Genomic DNA, 16744 nt, shown 5'->3' with positions numbered 1-16744 from the left:
GGACTGATGCAGATTTATAGTGCTAGCCCACTGAGATACCATGCCGCAGTTTAACATGAATACCCCACTCAGACACAGTATACTTACTGACTCCGAGCCGACCTGTCCTTGTTTTAGCCCCTTAATGCCGAGCGCCAGACAGGGTAACAACAAGTACCATCTTTTAATGTCTTTTGGTATTACGCGGCCGGGAATCGAACCCCGGACCTTCCGCTTTCCGGGCGGACGCTCCACCACTAGACCACGGAGGCAGTCTGGACCAGAGGAGACAGTGTGGGGGTGAAGGAGGTAGGGCACTGACAAAGGGGGGATGGTTCAGTATGTTATTACGTGGGTGGTCGTAATTCAGAGTGAGTGTGTGAGTTGGGTTTAACGCCGCTTTTAACAGTATTACAGTTATATCACGGCGAAAGCCCGAAGTGATGCAGGTCAAGGACGTTAACAACTTCGGTGGAACCCACGAGCACGGGTAGGGTGCTGACAAACCTAGAAACATAATCGGGGCGAACCGGGATTCGAACCCACAATCATTGGTTTCTGGCGTGTCCACGGGACGCAACTCAGCACAGCGAATCGCGGCGCCTTGGACGATTGGGCCACCCGTGGCCCCCGTAATTTAGAATTGGTGGGTCACTGAGAAAAGCCACATTAGTCAAGGAGGGTCTTGAGCGTCATGAAACAAACGGACATGTTCTCAATATCTTCATAAATAGAACCCTACTATTAAATAAAATTATTCATTTATTCCTATTGGAACAAACAAGGAATGCCAGCCGATGACGAATCACCCAACCACTGGTTGATCATCAAAGAGAATAATGGAACACAATTGCTTTGAATGGCAAGAATGAACAATCACTCTCATCCAGCAACAATAAGCAAAGCCTCACAGAAGTAATTACGACTTGCAACATTTGTTACAACAAAACGAAAAAGGAAATCATGTTCTTTCGTCGGGTCTTTTCAAATTTCCAATCTGAAATTTTTCATTGTTCTTTTATGTCCGACATATCCACCCTAATCATGTAACGTCACTCTATACACAAAATGTGACCCGTGCTTGCTGCCGCGACTGTTCCCAATTCAATAGGCTACGAGGCTACAAAGTAAATCTTTTCCAGTTTTACATTTTATCTTCGACCTCGGCCGACCCCCACCTCAATGCACGCTTTATGTCATAACTCGCTCTCTTTATTAGTAGGGCTGAATAGCATTTATTCAAAACACTTCATAATATTAGCCTAGTGCACGCCACGGTCGCCATCTTTGAAAGCTTTTGTCCAATCAGCGCCCCGAGACGGCTTAACCCCGGTGTCTCGAGCCTTTCTGGTCGAAGATCACGGTTTTTCAATGCAGTAAAGACACCCTACATTCTTTGCCTGTTGATTCCCGGGCGGTAATAAAAAGGCAATAATTCTTGATGATATCATCGATACGAGAATTATTATGATAAGGAATCGTCGCGTGGGATCCCAGTAATCAAACTGGCAATTAAGAGTTATGTCAAAAACACGCAGCATTGCTGTTTAGGTCTTTTCCAATAATAAAAACACGTTGTCCTTTTTTTCGTTTATTTTATGTCGATGTTCCCTTCAGTTTGGGTAATACCGAAATCGGATAGGATTTCAGCCCTGCATTTAGGGAGTTCACCTATGCATTTAGAGAGGTTGATTTGACTCAATTCGGTGTATTTGTAATTTAAATGAATGCACGTTATCAAATATTGTCGGTGTGCTTATCCCACTTTATCGTTTTTGTACACACTCGTTACGACATGGGTTTTCCTGGGGTTTGAAGGCAGAAAAAAGGCAATTCATTTTATGTCAACTTAAATATTAAACACTGTTGTCACTCTAAGGGCACATATTTCTTTCTATATCATCATCATCATCATCATCATCATCATCATCATCATTATTATAATAATAAAATAATAGTGTAGCAAACCAACAAATGGAGCAAACCCGGGTACTCTCCCCACGTCATGCAACATATTGGGGGGTACCAATCCTAAGACACCGAGAACAATGGGGAGTCTAACAACTTGGTACTTGGGATGCAAGCGTGACATTTCGTAAGCGAGGTTCGCATGTCTGCCATGTTTTTCCCACATCTTGTCAATCACATTAGTGTCAAAAAGGACAGATAATTTGATGATATATATTATTTCAATAGACTTAACAAAGAAGAACAAGATAATAATAATAATAATCATAATACTATTATTATTATTATTATTATTATTATTGTGGTTCTTATGGGGATTTATACCACGAATATACAAAAATGAATATGATTAAAGGAAGCCATTGATCGCTTCTCAAAGGCTCGCAGCCCCGAAGGAACACGTGGACAAACTACGTTACAATGGAACTCCCGTTATACTCAGAAAATCAGTGTAAAATAACAATCAAGATTTGCGTGAAGAAAACAAGTGTGAACCGAAGATAGAGCGAAAAGGTAAGCAGCGCTTGTTATGAGAGTTCGGTGACTACCTCTAACATTACGACGTAGCAATTAGTGATGAGACTATTTTTCTGTATTAAACTTTATTTCACAGTTTTATATGTTTAAACGCTGGTCCCATTTGTGAGTCCGCGTATGGTTGCGCTTTGGTTATGTTGTATAGATGTCACCTGATAGGGCAGACTTTATCAATAATCGCAATTACAATTGACATTTATTTGAGCCGTACAAGTTGGGTCCTATCTCAAATCGTTTTAGTTTTGACACTTTATCTATAGTGAAACAAATTGGCGTCCAACTACAGCATATGACAAGAGGATTGATCGGACAAATCTCATCACACCGCTTTGTATAAGCCACATGGAGACACAGTGATCCCAGTCAATGTAAAACACGCACCTCGAAAATGGGAATCTAAAACCTAAATATATATTTCTTATTTCTTGACGTCATAATAAAGTTAACAATAAGAGTGAGTGGGTATGGCAATATGTCAGCAATATCTCTGCGGGGGAGACGAACGCGCGCACACGCACGCACACGCACGTACACACGCACAGATAGTGTTCTGCACAGATAGTAGTCTGCTTGTTGTCAGATTATTGAGTGAGTGGGGTGTCCATGGGCATTTATACCTATAAAAACCGGACTAGCGCAAGCAGCTACACACACACACGTGCATGCACGTCGTTAAACCCGATTTCACCTCACTCCACCTTTAACCCCAGTTCACATCACCTTAAATTCTAGTTCACCTCACCTTCAACCCCATTTTACCCCACCTTCAACCCCATTTTACCTCACCTCAAACCCCCGTTCACCTCACCTTTAACCCCAGTTCACCTCACCTCACCTTAAGCCCCATTTCACTTCACCTCACCTTAAACCCCATTTTACTTCACCTCATCTTAAACCACATTTTACTTCACCTCACCTTAAACCTCATTTCACTTCACCTCACTTTAAACCCCATTTCACCTCTCCTCAACTTAAACCCCATTTCACCTCACCCAAGTTACCAGCGGCATCCATGGTGTTTATCAATGTTTATATACATATTTCAAAACCAGAATGCACGAAAATACGGGATAGGTTAACTTTATTCCCGGTGTCTATGTCACCCTTCCCTAATCCACGACGTCTTCCTTCCTGGAATTCAATGACATTTACACACGCCATGGAAATGCAACGTACGTTGAACGTAAGCATTGACATTAGCAGTTCAAATATTGTCTCGGACACGAAGTCAGCCATCGACGCGGAAATAAAAGTCGACAATACTACCACTCACAAAGGCGTGGCAAGCGGAGTATTATTTCCAAGGCAAAGAGAAACATTCTTAGAAAATAAATCACGCATGTAGTGTTTCCTCCATCGGAGAACAAACATGCAATAAATTGTCCCCAAATTACAACGGCCTACCGGATGGCTTATCCTGTTACGAAACCCAATCTTCCTATAGCGGCGCGACAGTTTATGATCACTGCCCTTTGAGTCGCTTGTTGATGTCCATGTAAACAAAGGACGTTAAACGGGTAGATTTATGAGCTGTGTCTCGGTTGCTCGGGGGTAGGGTTTCTGGGTGGAAAAGGAATTTTGATGACACGTTTGTTCATTCTGAAATAACTTGCCAGTCGGGTGGGATTGACGAGGCGTTGGGTCACGTGATGCGGTTTAGGAGTGATTAGAAGAGGATTCCAGTCGTCGGATTTGGAGCCAAGTTATTTAGTTTTATGGACATGTTTGGTAAACACAGCGTCTTGACTTGGGATCAATGATTAATTTTAGAGAGTATAAAAATCGATAATTCATTGACCTGTGCAGTCGGGGTATCAGGCCTATATAACAATGGTACTATCTGAGTTATTTCTTCTGAGGAAAAGTGGAATTTGGCATTGATTATTCATGAGAAGGTTCTATATTGACTTCGAAACTACCGACGTTCATCTGTCTTCGACTCATTAACTCAATCTTCAGATCATTAGCTGCACGATATTCTGCTGCTTTGGGTTGTGTATTCCCCAGGGAGTAGAGAATTTAATTTGAAAGCTTACTGATCCATTAACTAGGGTAAAGCTATACCACGCCGGCTGAGCATACCTTGCTGCAGTCTTTAACGCTGGGCGAGTGAGTGAGCGGGGTTTAACGCCGCTTTGAACAGAATATGTTTTCAGTGTGTGAGTGAGTTGGGTTAAACGCCACTTTTAACAGTATTCCAGTTATATCACGATGTGTCAGCTTAATGTGGAAGGAACAGCGAATTGCGGCGCCTTAGACGACTGGCAACCCGTGCCCTAAATATGTTTTCAGATTGATGAAGGCGCGTTGTGACCGGAAGTGATGTTGGTCTCAGGCGTTTACCACTAAGGTGAACCCCAGAGAGCACGAGAAACATGGTTTCATACGGTTGACATCATGAACAACAGTCCACGCCGCCACTCGACTCAGTTACACGTCACTTCTTGTCACCAAATGACACTTCACTTCTAGTCACAGATTACACGTCACTTCTAGTCACAAGATTACACGTCACTTATTGTCACAGATTACACGTCACTTCTAGTCACCAGATTACACGTCACTTCTCGTCACCAGATTACACATCACGTCTTGTCACCAGATTACACATCACGTCTTGTCACAGATTAAACGTCACTTTTACTCACCAGATTACACGTCACTTTTACTCACCAGATTACACGTCACTTCTCGTCACCAGATTACACGTCACTTCTAGTCACCAGATTACACGTCACTTCTTGTCACAGATTAAACGTCACTTTTACTCACCAGATTACACGTCACTTCTCGTCACCGTAAGACGTTACAGTCTTAAACTATCTTTTCTTTTTGCAAAAAAATCCCATTTTCAACAAAATAACTTTTAGTTTTCCTAAATTGCCTGCCAAGGGCACTTAGTAATTTGGTACCCTAGATAAAAGCCGTGTGGTTCTCACAACGAGGAATTCATATGCAAATGTTTATATCGCACGGTATCACATGTGTTATCTGGCGTCTCTTGATGTGGAATAATTCACCTCGTGTGGAACACGCCACGTGCGTCGGTGGTGATTGCGGTGCACATATCAAGGTGTTCCTTCAAAGGACCGAGAACAGCTTGTTCCTGCACACGGGGAACATGCCTGACACAGTCATCTCAGCAAGTTGTGCTATTCAGACTGTTAAACTGTCGACGTTTGGGGGAGATTAAGGAAGAATGTAGACGACCACCAGCGCCACCGTGATAACACTACATGGCCGGGTTAAAATAACAACGGTAGTTTATTGGAAGGTCGTTAACGAAGCCTTAAAATGCGTTGTTTTAAGGGCCAGTTCCGAGAACTATCGGCGCAAAATGTAGAGATTCTGGCCGAGTCACGAAGTACAATACCATTGCCCTATCACCCTCACCGTGTTTGTTTGTGCGCGCGGACGAACGAACGCTTTAACAACTAGGCTACCCAACAGTCCCTTTAGATTAGGGACCGCCTATCGCCTCTAGTAGTAGAGCGTCCGCCCGGAGAGCGGAAGGTCCGGGGTTCTATCCCCGGCCTGTCATACCAAAATACGATAAAAGATGGAACTTGTTGTTTCCCTGTCTGGCGCTCGGTATTAAGGGGCTAAAACAAGGACTGGTCGGCTCGGAGTCAGTATACTGTGTCTGAGTGGGGTATTCATGTTAAACTGCGACATGGGCTTGCACTATAAATCGGAATCTACTATCACTACTAATAAAAGCGGCCACACACACACACACACACACACACACACGCGTGCATGCAAGTCGCTATATAAGTGCAATAATCTTGGACGCGACGTTAAACTCAATTTCATCTCATCTCACCTTTAAATTAAGTTCTCTGTATTCATTTAATTATATATTATATTAGAAGCAGAATTAACCCCCCAAAAATTATATAGTATCATTTCAGGGAGTAAATGTTAGTCTACCTGATATAGTTCTATGTGGAGATATTCCTCCGCCCAAACTCTGTATATATAACTCGAAATCGCGCAAAAGATAAATGTAACAGCTATTTCCATAGTCATAATCAGGGTTATTGATAATATCAATAGTCACATCCCCGATCCTGTGTAACACTTTACAGTAGAACGGAATACAGAAGGATAGTGTCCCTTGTTATTGATTTGGGGGGTGAACGAGCACCTTGCTGACAGGTGGGGGTCAGGCACGCTCTCAGCTGTCATATCAACATAGGTGTCGATAGCAGCTGAGGTGGGTTCGTCAACATAGAGGCCCTCTCGGGGTTGATTATGTTTACCGAAGGGTTTATACGGATTCAGTTGAAATGTTGAAACACTCGGCAGCCGTGTGGATCTGAGATACGCTGACAATCTTGAAATCCAATAATGCTTTGTGACTGGTGTAAGGTTCGAAAATATGACCGAGCAACATCGGATATTTCCGGCGGACAGTTTTATGATCCATACCAGAATTGGATTGTTTTTGATCGATTTCAGTTTTTGCTCGATCACTAACCCAAGTGCAGATCACCGATTTAGGTTTAAAAGAATCGTTATAGTGAGTGGGTGAAGTTGTACGCCGATTTTTAAGCAATAGCGGACACCAAAAATTGGTTCCACATATTAAGTGAGTGAGTGAGTTGGGTTTAACGCCGCTTTTAACAGTATTCCAGTTATATCGCGGCGTGTCAGCTTTATGTGGGAGCAAAGCCCGAAGTGATGCAGGTCTCAGACGTTTACCACTTCGGTGAAACCCACGAGCACGGGTATGGTGCTGACAAACCTAGAAACATAATCGGGGCGATCCACATATTCAACGCATGTGGGGGAATTGGCGTGACCTGCGAACGCTTAAACCGCTAGACCATTCCACTGTCGCTCTCGTGGTACACAAAATCATGTCGTGATACCAATTATCTTTTACTATTTGAGCACCAGTGAAGATCCGGGGTCTTGGTCTTCAGCAGAGCATTCCTGTCTTAAGAGGCGACTAACGGGATCGGGTGGTCAGGCTCGCAGACTTGGTTGATGCATGTCATCTTATCCCAATTGCGTGTATCGATGGTCATCATGTCAATCACTTGATTGTCTGGTCCAGACTCGATTATTTACAAACGTCATATAGCTGGACTATTTCTGAGTGCAGCGTTAAACAACAACTGGCTGACTGACTAAGTATGGTTTTAGCAATATTCCAGCAATATCACGGCGGGGGACACCAGAAATGGGCTTCACACATTGTACCCATGTCGGGAATCGAACCCGGGTCTTTGGCGTGACGAGCGACCGCTTTAACCACTAGGCTACCCGACCGCCCGTTAAACAACAAACAAACCAAATAAGGTCAAGGTCATATAGATACAAAGGATACAAAGAAAACATGAAAAATAAACAAGGAATGGTGCTTCATTTTATCCAGGTGTATATTTAGCAATATACAGTCCACGTGACCTCCGAACAGTTGGCCTCATAAGAGCTTTTCGGTTGATATAAAACACAAAATGCTCACATTCTCAAACTTGCTACCATATTATGTAAACTTAAGTTTACTTTGTCCAGGATCCAATACGCACCATGCTTTGATGTTGTTGTATTTCTGTCAACTGCGACCTGAAGTCGCGCCAAGAAGACAACATCGTAAATCCGCGATTACACGTCATAAACCGTCAAGAGGTATTGTCGTAAAGTCTCTATTGTCGTAAAGTCGACCTTTAAAACGTAGGCCCTCGGGCCACGCGCGTTGAAATCAGTCATTGAAAAGCTAATCCCATCCTCGGAAGATACGTGCAGCGTAGGGATTCTACATACTTGACATATATTGTTTATTGATTGTCTCAATATATTGATTGTCGTAATATGTGTTCAATTTATCACGAGTTGGCTATGTAAATAATAAGCTCTATTCACCCAGTGAATGCTCACGGTGCTACATCATTAGAACCCCGGTCAGTGTGCACTCGATATATATTCTCAGCTCCCTGGGGATCACATACCACACAAGCTTTCTGCGAGGAAGGGTAATGAATGAGTGTGCACTCGATATATATTCTCAGCTCCCCGGGGAGTATATACCACACAAGCTGCCGTGAGGATGGTTAATGAATCAGTATGCACTCGATTTATATTCTCAGCTCCCTGGGGAGTATATACCACACAAGCTGTCCGTTGGGAAGGTTAATGAATGAGTGTGCACTCGACTTTTACTCTCAGCTCCCTGGGGAGTACATACCACAAAATCTGTCCGTGATGAAGGTTAACAGTAACACTACCATTTCATCCTACCGGGTACCCATTCACTGCTGGGTAAAATGAAGTATACGAACAAAGTCACTTGCCAACGGTGACACCACATGTGCTACATGTGCTTCAGTTGTGGGACAGGACCGAAACCACAGGAACTCTAAGGACACAGCCACTCATCTAACTAGAGTCAATCTGCGACTTCAGATTTGTGAATTGTCTAAGGAGCCGAAATTACCTCTGAAAAGTTGTGTCCCTAAGATGTGTCATAAACCTACGTTCGCGGGTTCGAATCCCGGTTCACCCTGATTGTGTTCCTAGGTTTGTCAGCACCACATGTGCTGACACGCCTTGATTCAAATGATGTCACGGCATTAAACACAACTCCCTCACTCACTCTACATCATTGCAATGTTCAGATTTTAAAGCATGATTCTTTAAAACATATTTGTCATCTGATATGACCGTACATGATTCAACGAAAACATAATGTCATATTCCAGCTCCAGCGTCAAGTTTTCATTAACTATGATCTATTATTCAACACCAGTTTTGTTCGAGAAAGGTTTCATTTTAAATACTTTTTTTAACACACGCAATTGGTTTTTCGACAAATTTACCCAAACATCACTTAGTGGGTTCCTAAGCAGCTAGGTAAGTAATTATATACCTACATGCTACACAACAAACAAATAGATCGAATAAACACCTGCCTGGTATGGTTGGATTCACTGGCATGACTAACGTTGAATTGAATAAATTTACAACAAAACGGCAGCCATGTCGAGTAAAATCGCCTGCAGCACGAAAAGCTTAACATCAGTCACACAGCTTTTCGCGGCAGATTGTGAGGCGAGTTTGTTAAACTGTACATGCGTACACATCAGCGCCCTGTACATGTGTATAAAACTAACATTCTGTACATTATTATACACAACAACCCGAGGTTGTCCTACCTCTCTACATGTATATATATATATATATCTCGGATGTATCGCCTGGGTGAATAGACAACACGGTTGGCAAGGAATTGTGAGGAAGGTTTTTTTGTCTTTCCAGTATGTTTGATGTAAGTTTCTTTTCGAAAACCGAGCTGTACATCGTTTATCCTAAAGAGAAGTGAGCTGAGGTAAAGTGAAATGGGGTTTAACGTCGCGTTTAAGATTAATGCACTTATATTGCACCCTGCATGCACGCCTGTGTAGCTGCTTGGACTAGTACCGTTTGACAGATAAACCATGCCGCAGTTTAACATGAATATCCCACTCAGACACAGTGTACTGACTCCGAGCCGATGTCCTTGTTTTAGCCCCTTAATGCCGAGCGCCAGGCAGGGTAACAACAAGTACCATTTTTCAACGTCCTTTGAATCGCAGCGCCAACCTTTCGCTCTCCGGGCGGATGTTCTACCACTAGACCACGGAGGTGGTCCACAAAACCACGTGTCGGTCTTATTACATGAGAATAATATAAGTTTATAGTTTCACAGTTTCAGCCATCGTTTAATCAAAGACCGTTTTTTTAGCCAGGTTACGAGGCACAATGTGTCATGTTGCGCGTCAATCCGCACAACTGTTAATATCCCACCTTCACAATAGATAATACAGCCTCCTATAATACAACGGATACCACAAACATCAAAGCAATTTCCCTGTCGGTGAAATGCTTATCACACAACACAATACATATTTCACCGTCAAAGCTGTCAGTTGTCTGTGTCGATTTCAAGTGACGTACGATTCATATCATGTGATCATCAACAACCGCCATCAATAGCGATATTAACACAGGAATTCAGTGTCAGACAGTGCTCCGTACAACATTACTTTGATAAAAGTAACAAGCGATAGAAATCATCACGACATTCTTCTAACGTCATTTTACGACAATGGAAGTCAGGTCGACATACGGCTACCGGAAACGTGATCACTCATGGGAATGTCACTTGAGAAGCTTTCCTATTGTTGGCGGTAACTCATCCTTGCGGGAGCGATCAGAAAGCCAGTTGCCATTGCGGAAACCCGAGAAAAGTATTGGCTAGTCTGCCAGTATATAAGATGATATCTACCGCGGAGGGCGCGACCTTCCAGAAATAAACGAATTCAATGGCGACAGAAGGCATGCAATGTGACGAACGTGTCAACGTTGAATACAAAAAAGCGGCCGTTTCGTTGCTTTGAAATGGGGTAAAAGATGAACACGGAATTAGGATGTCACAAGTGGGTATTGTATTGACTTGACTTTACTGGGAATATATTTTCTGATCAGGAGATTGTGGTGAGACTGGTTTTATCATTTAGGCTGAAGTTTATGGATAACAGATAGTTAATGGCCCTATTATCCACGGTCTGAAGGCTCCAACCTGTCTTGATCAGGGTTTGTCATCCTCTCGGCTTCATGCTCGACGTCGAATAAAGAACGCAGACATTGAAGTTATTGAGTGAGTGAGTGAGTTGGGTTTAACGCCGCTTTTAACAATATTCCAGTTATATCACGGCGTGTCAGCTTAATGTGGGAGGAGTGGAGTGAGTATGGTTTTACGCCGCTTTTAGCAATATTCCAGCAATATCACGGCGGGGGACACCAGAAATGGGCATCACACAATGTACCCATGTCGGGAATCGAACCCGGGTCTTCGGCGTGACAAGCGAACGCTTTAACCACTAGGCTACCCGACCGCCCCCGCTGTACGTTAATGGACCACCGTTGTCAGCCCTTGCGCTGCGGGCCGACCAACGATTAGCGGTTGTTTGTCTCGTCTAGACAAATATCACAATTTAAAATACACAACTTCCCGTGTCACGTGATCAAACTGCGTTAGTCAGCTCACTTTACAAAAAAACACGGCTCCAAAAGTGAAAGGAAAATTGCCCTGTTAAAGTCTATAATAGCTTCCCATTGGTGACCTTTCAGTCGTGCCCTTTTCTCAAAGGGTTTTTGTTTGGGAAACTTACAACGAAATAACTAAAATGTTGCACCACAAATTATATTGACATTTGACATAGCGTGGTGTTATAGATGACCTACCACACTGTGGACGTATAAAATATGTACTGCAATTGCTTCTGTGGGCGAGTAGTGGGGCGGTCACGCCAAGGCCCGTGTTCGATTCCCGACATGGGTACAATTTGTGAAGCCAATTGCTGGTGTCCCCCGTCGTGCTATTGCTGGAATATTGCTAAAAGCGGCTTAAAACCATACTCACTCACTCACTCAGTCCGTGGTCTAGTGATAGAGCGTCTGCCCTGAGAGCGGGATGTCGGTGGTTCGATTCCCGGCCGCGTCATACCAAAAGACGTTAAAAGATGGTACTTGTTGTTTCCCTGTCTGGCGCGCGGCATTAAGGGGCTAAAATGGACTGGTCGGCTCGGAGTCAGTATACTGTGTTTGAGTGAGGTGTGCTATAAAGCTGCGGCATGGTATCTCAGTGAGCTAGCACTATAAATCGGCATGAGTCCGGTCTAGTACAAGCAGCCACACACACATGTATGCACGTCGCTATATAAGTTCACTAATCTTAAACCTCATCTCACATATATGAAGGATATATTGAGTGGCTTCAGGGCGGCAGGAATGTTTCCGAGCGCGTTAGCGTTGATTATTATTAAAATGACTGAAAAGTTCATTTAACGCCGCTTTTAACATTATTCCAGTTATATCACGGCGTGTCAGCTTAATGTGGGAGGAAAGCGCGAAGTGATGCAGGTCTCAGACGTTTACCACTTTGGCGAAACCCACAAGCACGGGTATGGTGCTGACAAACCTAGAAAATTAATAGGGGGTGGTCGGGTAGCCTAGTGATTAAAGCGTTCGCTCGTCACGCCCGAGACCCGGGTTCGATTCCCGACATGGGTGCAATGTGTGAAGCCCATTTCTGGTGTCCCCCGTCATGATTTTGCTAGAATATTGCTAGAATATTGCTAAAAGCGGCGAAAAACCATTCTCACTCACTAGAACATTAATCGAGGTGAACCTCGACGCCATAGACGACAGGGCCACCTGTGCCCGCCTCACTGAACCATGGCGACATGCGACATTTTAGAGGCAACCAACGTAACGCTTAATAGATAGCCCGATTTCGGCCATTAGACCAAACTTAGATAGCGGGCTCGCGTCTGCTTCAGTTCTAGCTTCTCTTTGATGTACGGAGCTACCTAAGGGTCATAAATCACCCCACTTTTGTCCACAAATGTCATTCCTAACGCTGAATGTCGCCGGGGGGAATTATTCCTAAAATCTGTGATCGAAATTGTCCTCCAATCTCTGTCCCGGCGACAAAGGGTGGTAAGTGCACTGTTTGTGTGCCGCACGAGCTACTGGAAATATTGGAGGCCTTCTCCACCAGGAACGAGATTCGTGACGGATAACGATAATAAAAGCGTGTCACTGGCAATCTGTTGCCTTTGTACGAGGAGGGGGGTAGTTAACTTCAAAGACACGTGATAACGACATGCATCACCTTGCGAAGAAGCCCTCTGAGGGCGTTCATTAGCGTCGGCCGCTGGAATCACTGACGTAAAGGGCATAGTTATCTCCCTTGGATGTCTCCGCTTGCGAAAAAAGGCTCAATTTCCTACTTCCGGAGTGTGACAGAGGACCTGATGAATGGTGCAGATTTGGGTTAGTGAGTATCTACACGACATTGGAGAAGGTGTGTGTGTGTGTGGGGGGGGATCTATCACTCAGTAGAGTCGACGTCTTTCTTCTTATACTTCGTTTTACGGCGACGGTTCTACGATAGAGGGTCGTAAGATTTGTGTTACTAAACCTACGCTAAGTCTCTGAATAAACATGATTTTGACTTAAACAAACAGCTACATATAAACTCATATAAGCTCATGATATTAATCTCTGGATTGTCTGGTCCAGACTCGATTATTTACAGACCGCCGCCATATAGCTTGAATATTGCTGAGTGCGACGTTAAACAACAAACCAAACCAAACCACATTCATGATGCTGACTTGCTTCAGTACGGGCTATAGGATAGTATTTCAGTAAGGGCTGGGTGGAAGTGAATAAATGTGGTTCAGGGATAGTGAGACAGACAACTTGATTACCAGTGTTGCGCGTCTACTTCCGAAATCAACATATTCTCTTGATTTCTGCATGACTTAATTTCACCTCACACACAAACTTCGTATTGTCTGATATTTGGTTTCATTTGACACCGAGCTCCAATCGCAGCCTTCGAGAAATGGGCCGCCACCTGTCTTCTCAATTCAAGTAGACAGAACCCAGTCACCTTGAACATCGGCGCGGCTACCGGGAATGCGTGTTTCGCATTCCCCGCACTGTAACAACACGTGTGTGGCGATACCGTGATCCAATACTGATGAAATCACAATCAAGCGTGTTTACATTCCCCTGTCAGACAGCTGTCAATCACGGGATATGTACATCTGGGCATGTTGTCATAGCATGTCATATTGCATATTGCAATCACTCTACACAGTTACAGATGAAGTCTGTCTCCCAGACCCATGAGAATATATTAAAATTTAATCCAACTCAAATCTAGATTGCCTCAGCTCTATATTAAATATTGTTCAGGGCTCCATTTGGATTTTACTTATTATGTTTTAGGTATAGTTTTTCTATCAGATGACTTTATTTCTGGGGGTAAGACTTAAACCCGTATCCCTCTAAAAAATATAATTAGGATTGAGCGGCAATGCATACATATAAAACATTTGGAGGGAGATACGGGCGGAAGTCTTTCCTTTCTGGGATTTTGGTTTGAGATCAGCATTAATTTTGCAAAGCTAAAGAACTGAATTTTATTTTCAAACATGCACGTCGCTGTATAAGTTCAATAATCGACGCGACGTTAAACCCAGTTCGACCCGTGAAGATCCGGGGTAGACTAGGTCTTCAGCAACCCATTCTTGCCGTAAAGGGAGACTATGCTTGTCGTAAAAGGAGACTAACGGGATGTGGATTGTCTGGTCCAGACTCGATTATTTACAGACCGCCGTCATATAGCTGGAATATTGCTGAGTGCGGCGTTAAACAACAAACAAACAAAATTAAACCCAGTTCACCTTTCCCCGATCCAGACGCTTAGATTGCCAACTGGAATCTGTCACTGACTGTGACATAAAACGAAAAAAAACATGCAAAGTATCAACTCAGCAAAAACCGATTTAAAAACCCACCGCTATTGACAACGACATAATGTGAAACTGACATCATTATGTCCATGTGAAACTCGTGCATGTCAATCAAGCGCTGAAGCACGGTTCGGAGCATGTAATAAGCATGCACTGCAATCTCGCACAATGCAAGCTTTGTGAACAAGTAGAAAGGGACTGCCGTGATATATAGAAATGTATTGTGTCGAATGATTGACAACTTGCATCGAGTTGTGCACTGAACTTCAAAAATAGATATTAAATGATTTGACCGCGGTACATGCGTCATGCCTGGGGATGGTTCCTATGTCTGAAGCCGAAGGCCATGTTGTCGTCTTGATTGTTATCGCCATGTCCTCACACCTTAAAACTGGTTTGGGTTTTTGACTTCACATTAACGCAACGCCGACCTTATGGAATTTAGTGTGTATAATGTTTTGTATATTATATCAGTGTATATATTGACTGTTCAGTTGGACTACTGCGCCGCGTTTCTACTGCATAAATGACATTAAATATCTGATTTCTTGGAACTAGAATATTCATAAGACGTGTAACCTGATCAGGCACAACATAACGCGTACAAATCTCTTCTTTCATAAAAAAATATAAAATCTATCATGATATCATTTCGTTCGACCTATTACTGGAAATAATTGTTTATTGTTTAAACGTATAGTGTTACTAGACTATTAAATCGTATAAGCATAGTGATGGTACACTATAAGACTAAAAGACTTGAGAATGTAAACTTTGACGATTTAATAAAAGAATCTCATCTAATTTTGAAACCCACTCACCTCAAACGTGGGCGTGGTGATTTGAAGACAGTTGCGCCAGGCTCCGGTGATCACAGAAAATGTTACTCGTGAAATACTACACGGATAGTGTACGCTAAGTTCATTAGTCACAGTAGCAAAGGGTCACTGTATATCCATCTACTTGACAGGGCTTCAGTAAGTCAGAACGGTCAGTTTAACACGGACAACGTCCAGCCGTCAGCAACAGGGGTGATATATCACGTACAGAACCTGGAGGCGGTGTTTACATCAACTCACGTCTGCTGTCAGGCGCGCAGACGACATGATTTGGACAGACGACAAACGACAACAAACAGCACGAACACTTTCCACGGAGGGTTGAAGTTGTGCGCGAGAGGAAGTAGAGCATACGAAGACGAATAACTCGCATAGCTCACAGTATCGATTCGCCTGGGGAGATTTGACTCAATAAAATAGTCCTTTATTGTTCCGTGCGTTATGCGAGTGCAGTCTGATTGACGGTAAGCTGAAGGCATGCGTGGTCTGTTGTATTTTTTTCGAGATAAGGATCATGTAATTTGTTCAGATAGCCCTGTTGAATGTTGTTGTGTTTTCCGATGCGTTAAACTTCGCTTAACGTCGGCTCGATTTTGAAGATTTTTTAAATCAAAATTCGTGGACGAAAGTTATGCGCCCGAGTCTTGAGAGGTATTGAACAATATAAAAATTCCATACTGAAATTCAAGGGGGTTTGTATAGAGTGTCTTGTGTGGCATTCCCATGGCTGTTTACAGAACCCTTGGTCACAAGTCCGTTGTAATACCATCAAATATCCCCGGGAACATCGCCCACGTCACTGAGAGTGTTCCCGTTCACAGGAACGTTTGATTTGTCAAAGTGTTATCCCTTATTCAAAAACAAAACATAGCAATATTTACGGGTCCGTTTCTGTTTCCGACGTCCTGGAAGGTTGAGACCCAGAAAATGTTGTATTCCATTCCGTGAATAAGGATGTGTCTTAAAGGAAGACTCTGGTGTATTTCCGGGGCCTATACGCACTTTGTGTCAAGACATTGTAAATAGTGTCTTCTGTGAAAACCAGACATTGTGCCTGTGTAATTAGGGTCTTTTGTAACTTACAGAGTCATCTACTTTATA

General features: G+C 43.3%; 1 protein-coding gene across 1 annotated transcript in view; it reads right to left on the bottom strand.

The window, feature by feature from the left end:
• The window catches only part of LOC139461146 (uncharacterized), an 86441-nt gene extending 70491 nt beyond the window's left edge, over positions 1–15950 (bottom strand). Inside the window, exon 1 of the mRNA XM_071242694.1 lies at positions 15626–15950. The gene's annotated coding sequence lies outside the window, so the exon portion shown is untranslated. The remainder of the gene's footprint in view (positions 1–15625) is intronic.
• Between the last annotated feature and the right edge of the window lie 794 nt (positions 15951–16744).

The sequence above is a fragment of the Haliotis cracherodii genome, unplaced genomic scaffold (genome assembly GCF_022045235.1).
Source record: "Haliotis cracherodii isolate W230 unplaced genomic scaffold, xgHalCrac1.p SCAF_14, whole genome shotgun sequence".
Classification (NCBI taxonomy): Eukaryota; Metazoa; Mollusca; class Gastropoda; order Lepetellida; family Haliotidae; genus Haliotis; species Haliotis cracherodii.
This window is presented reverse-complemented; position numbering and strand designations above follow the sequence as displayed.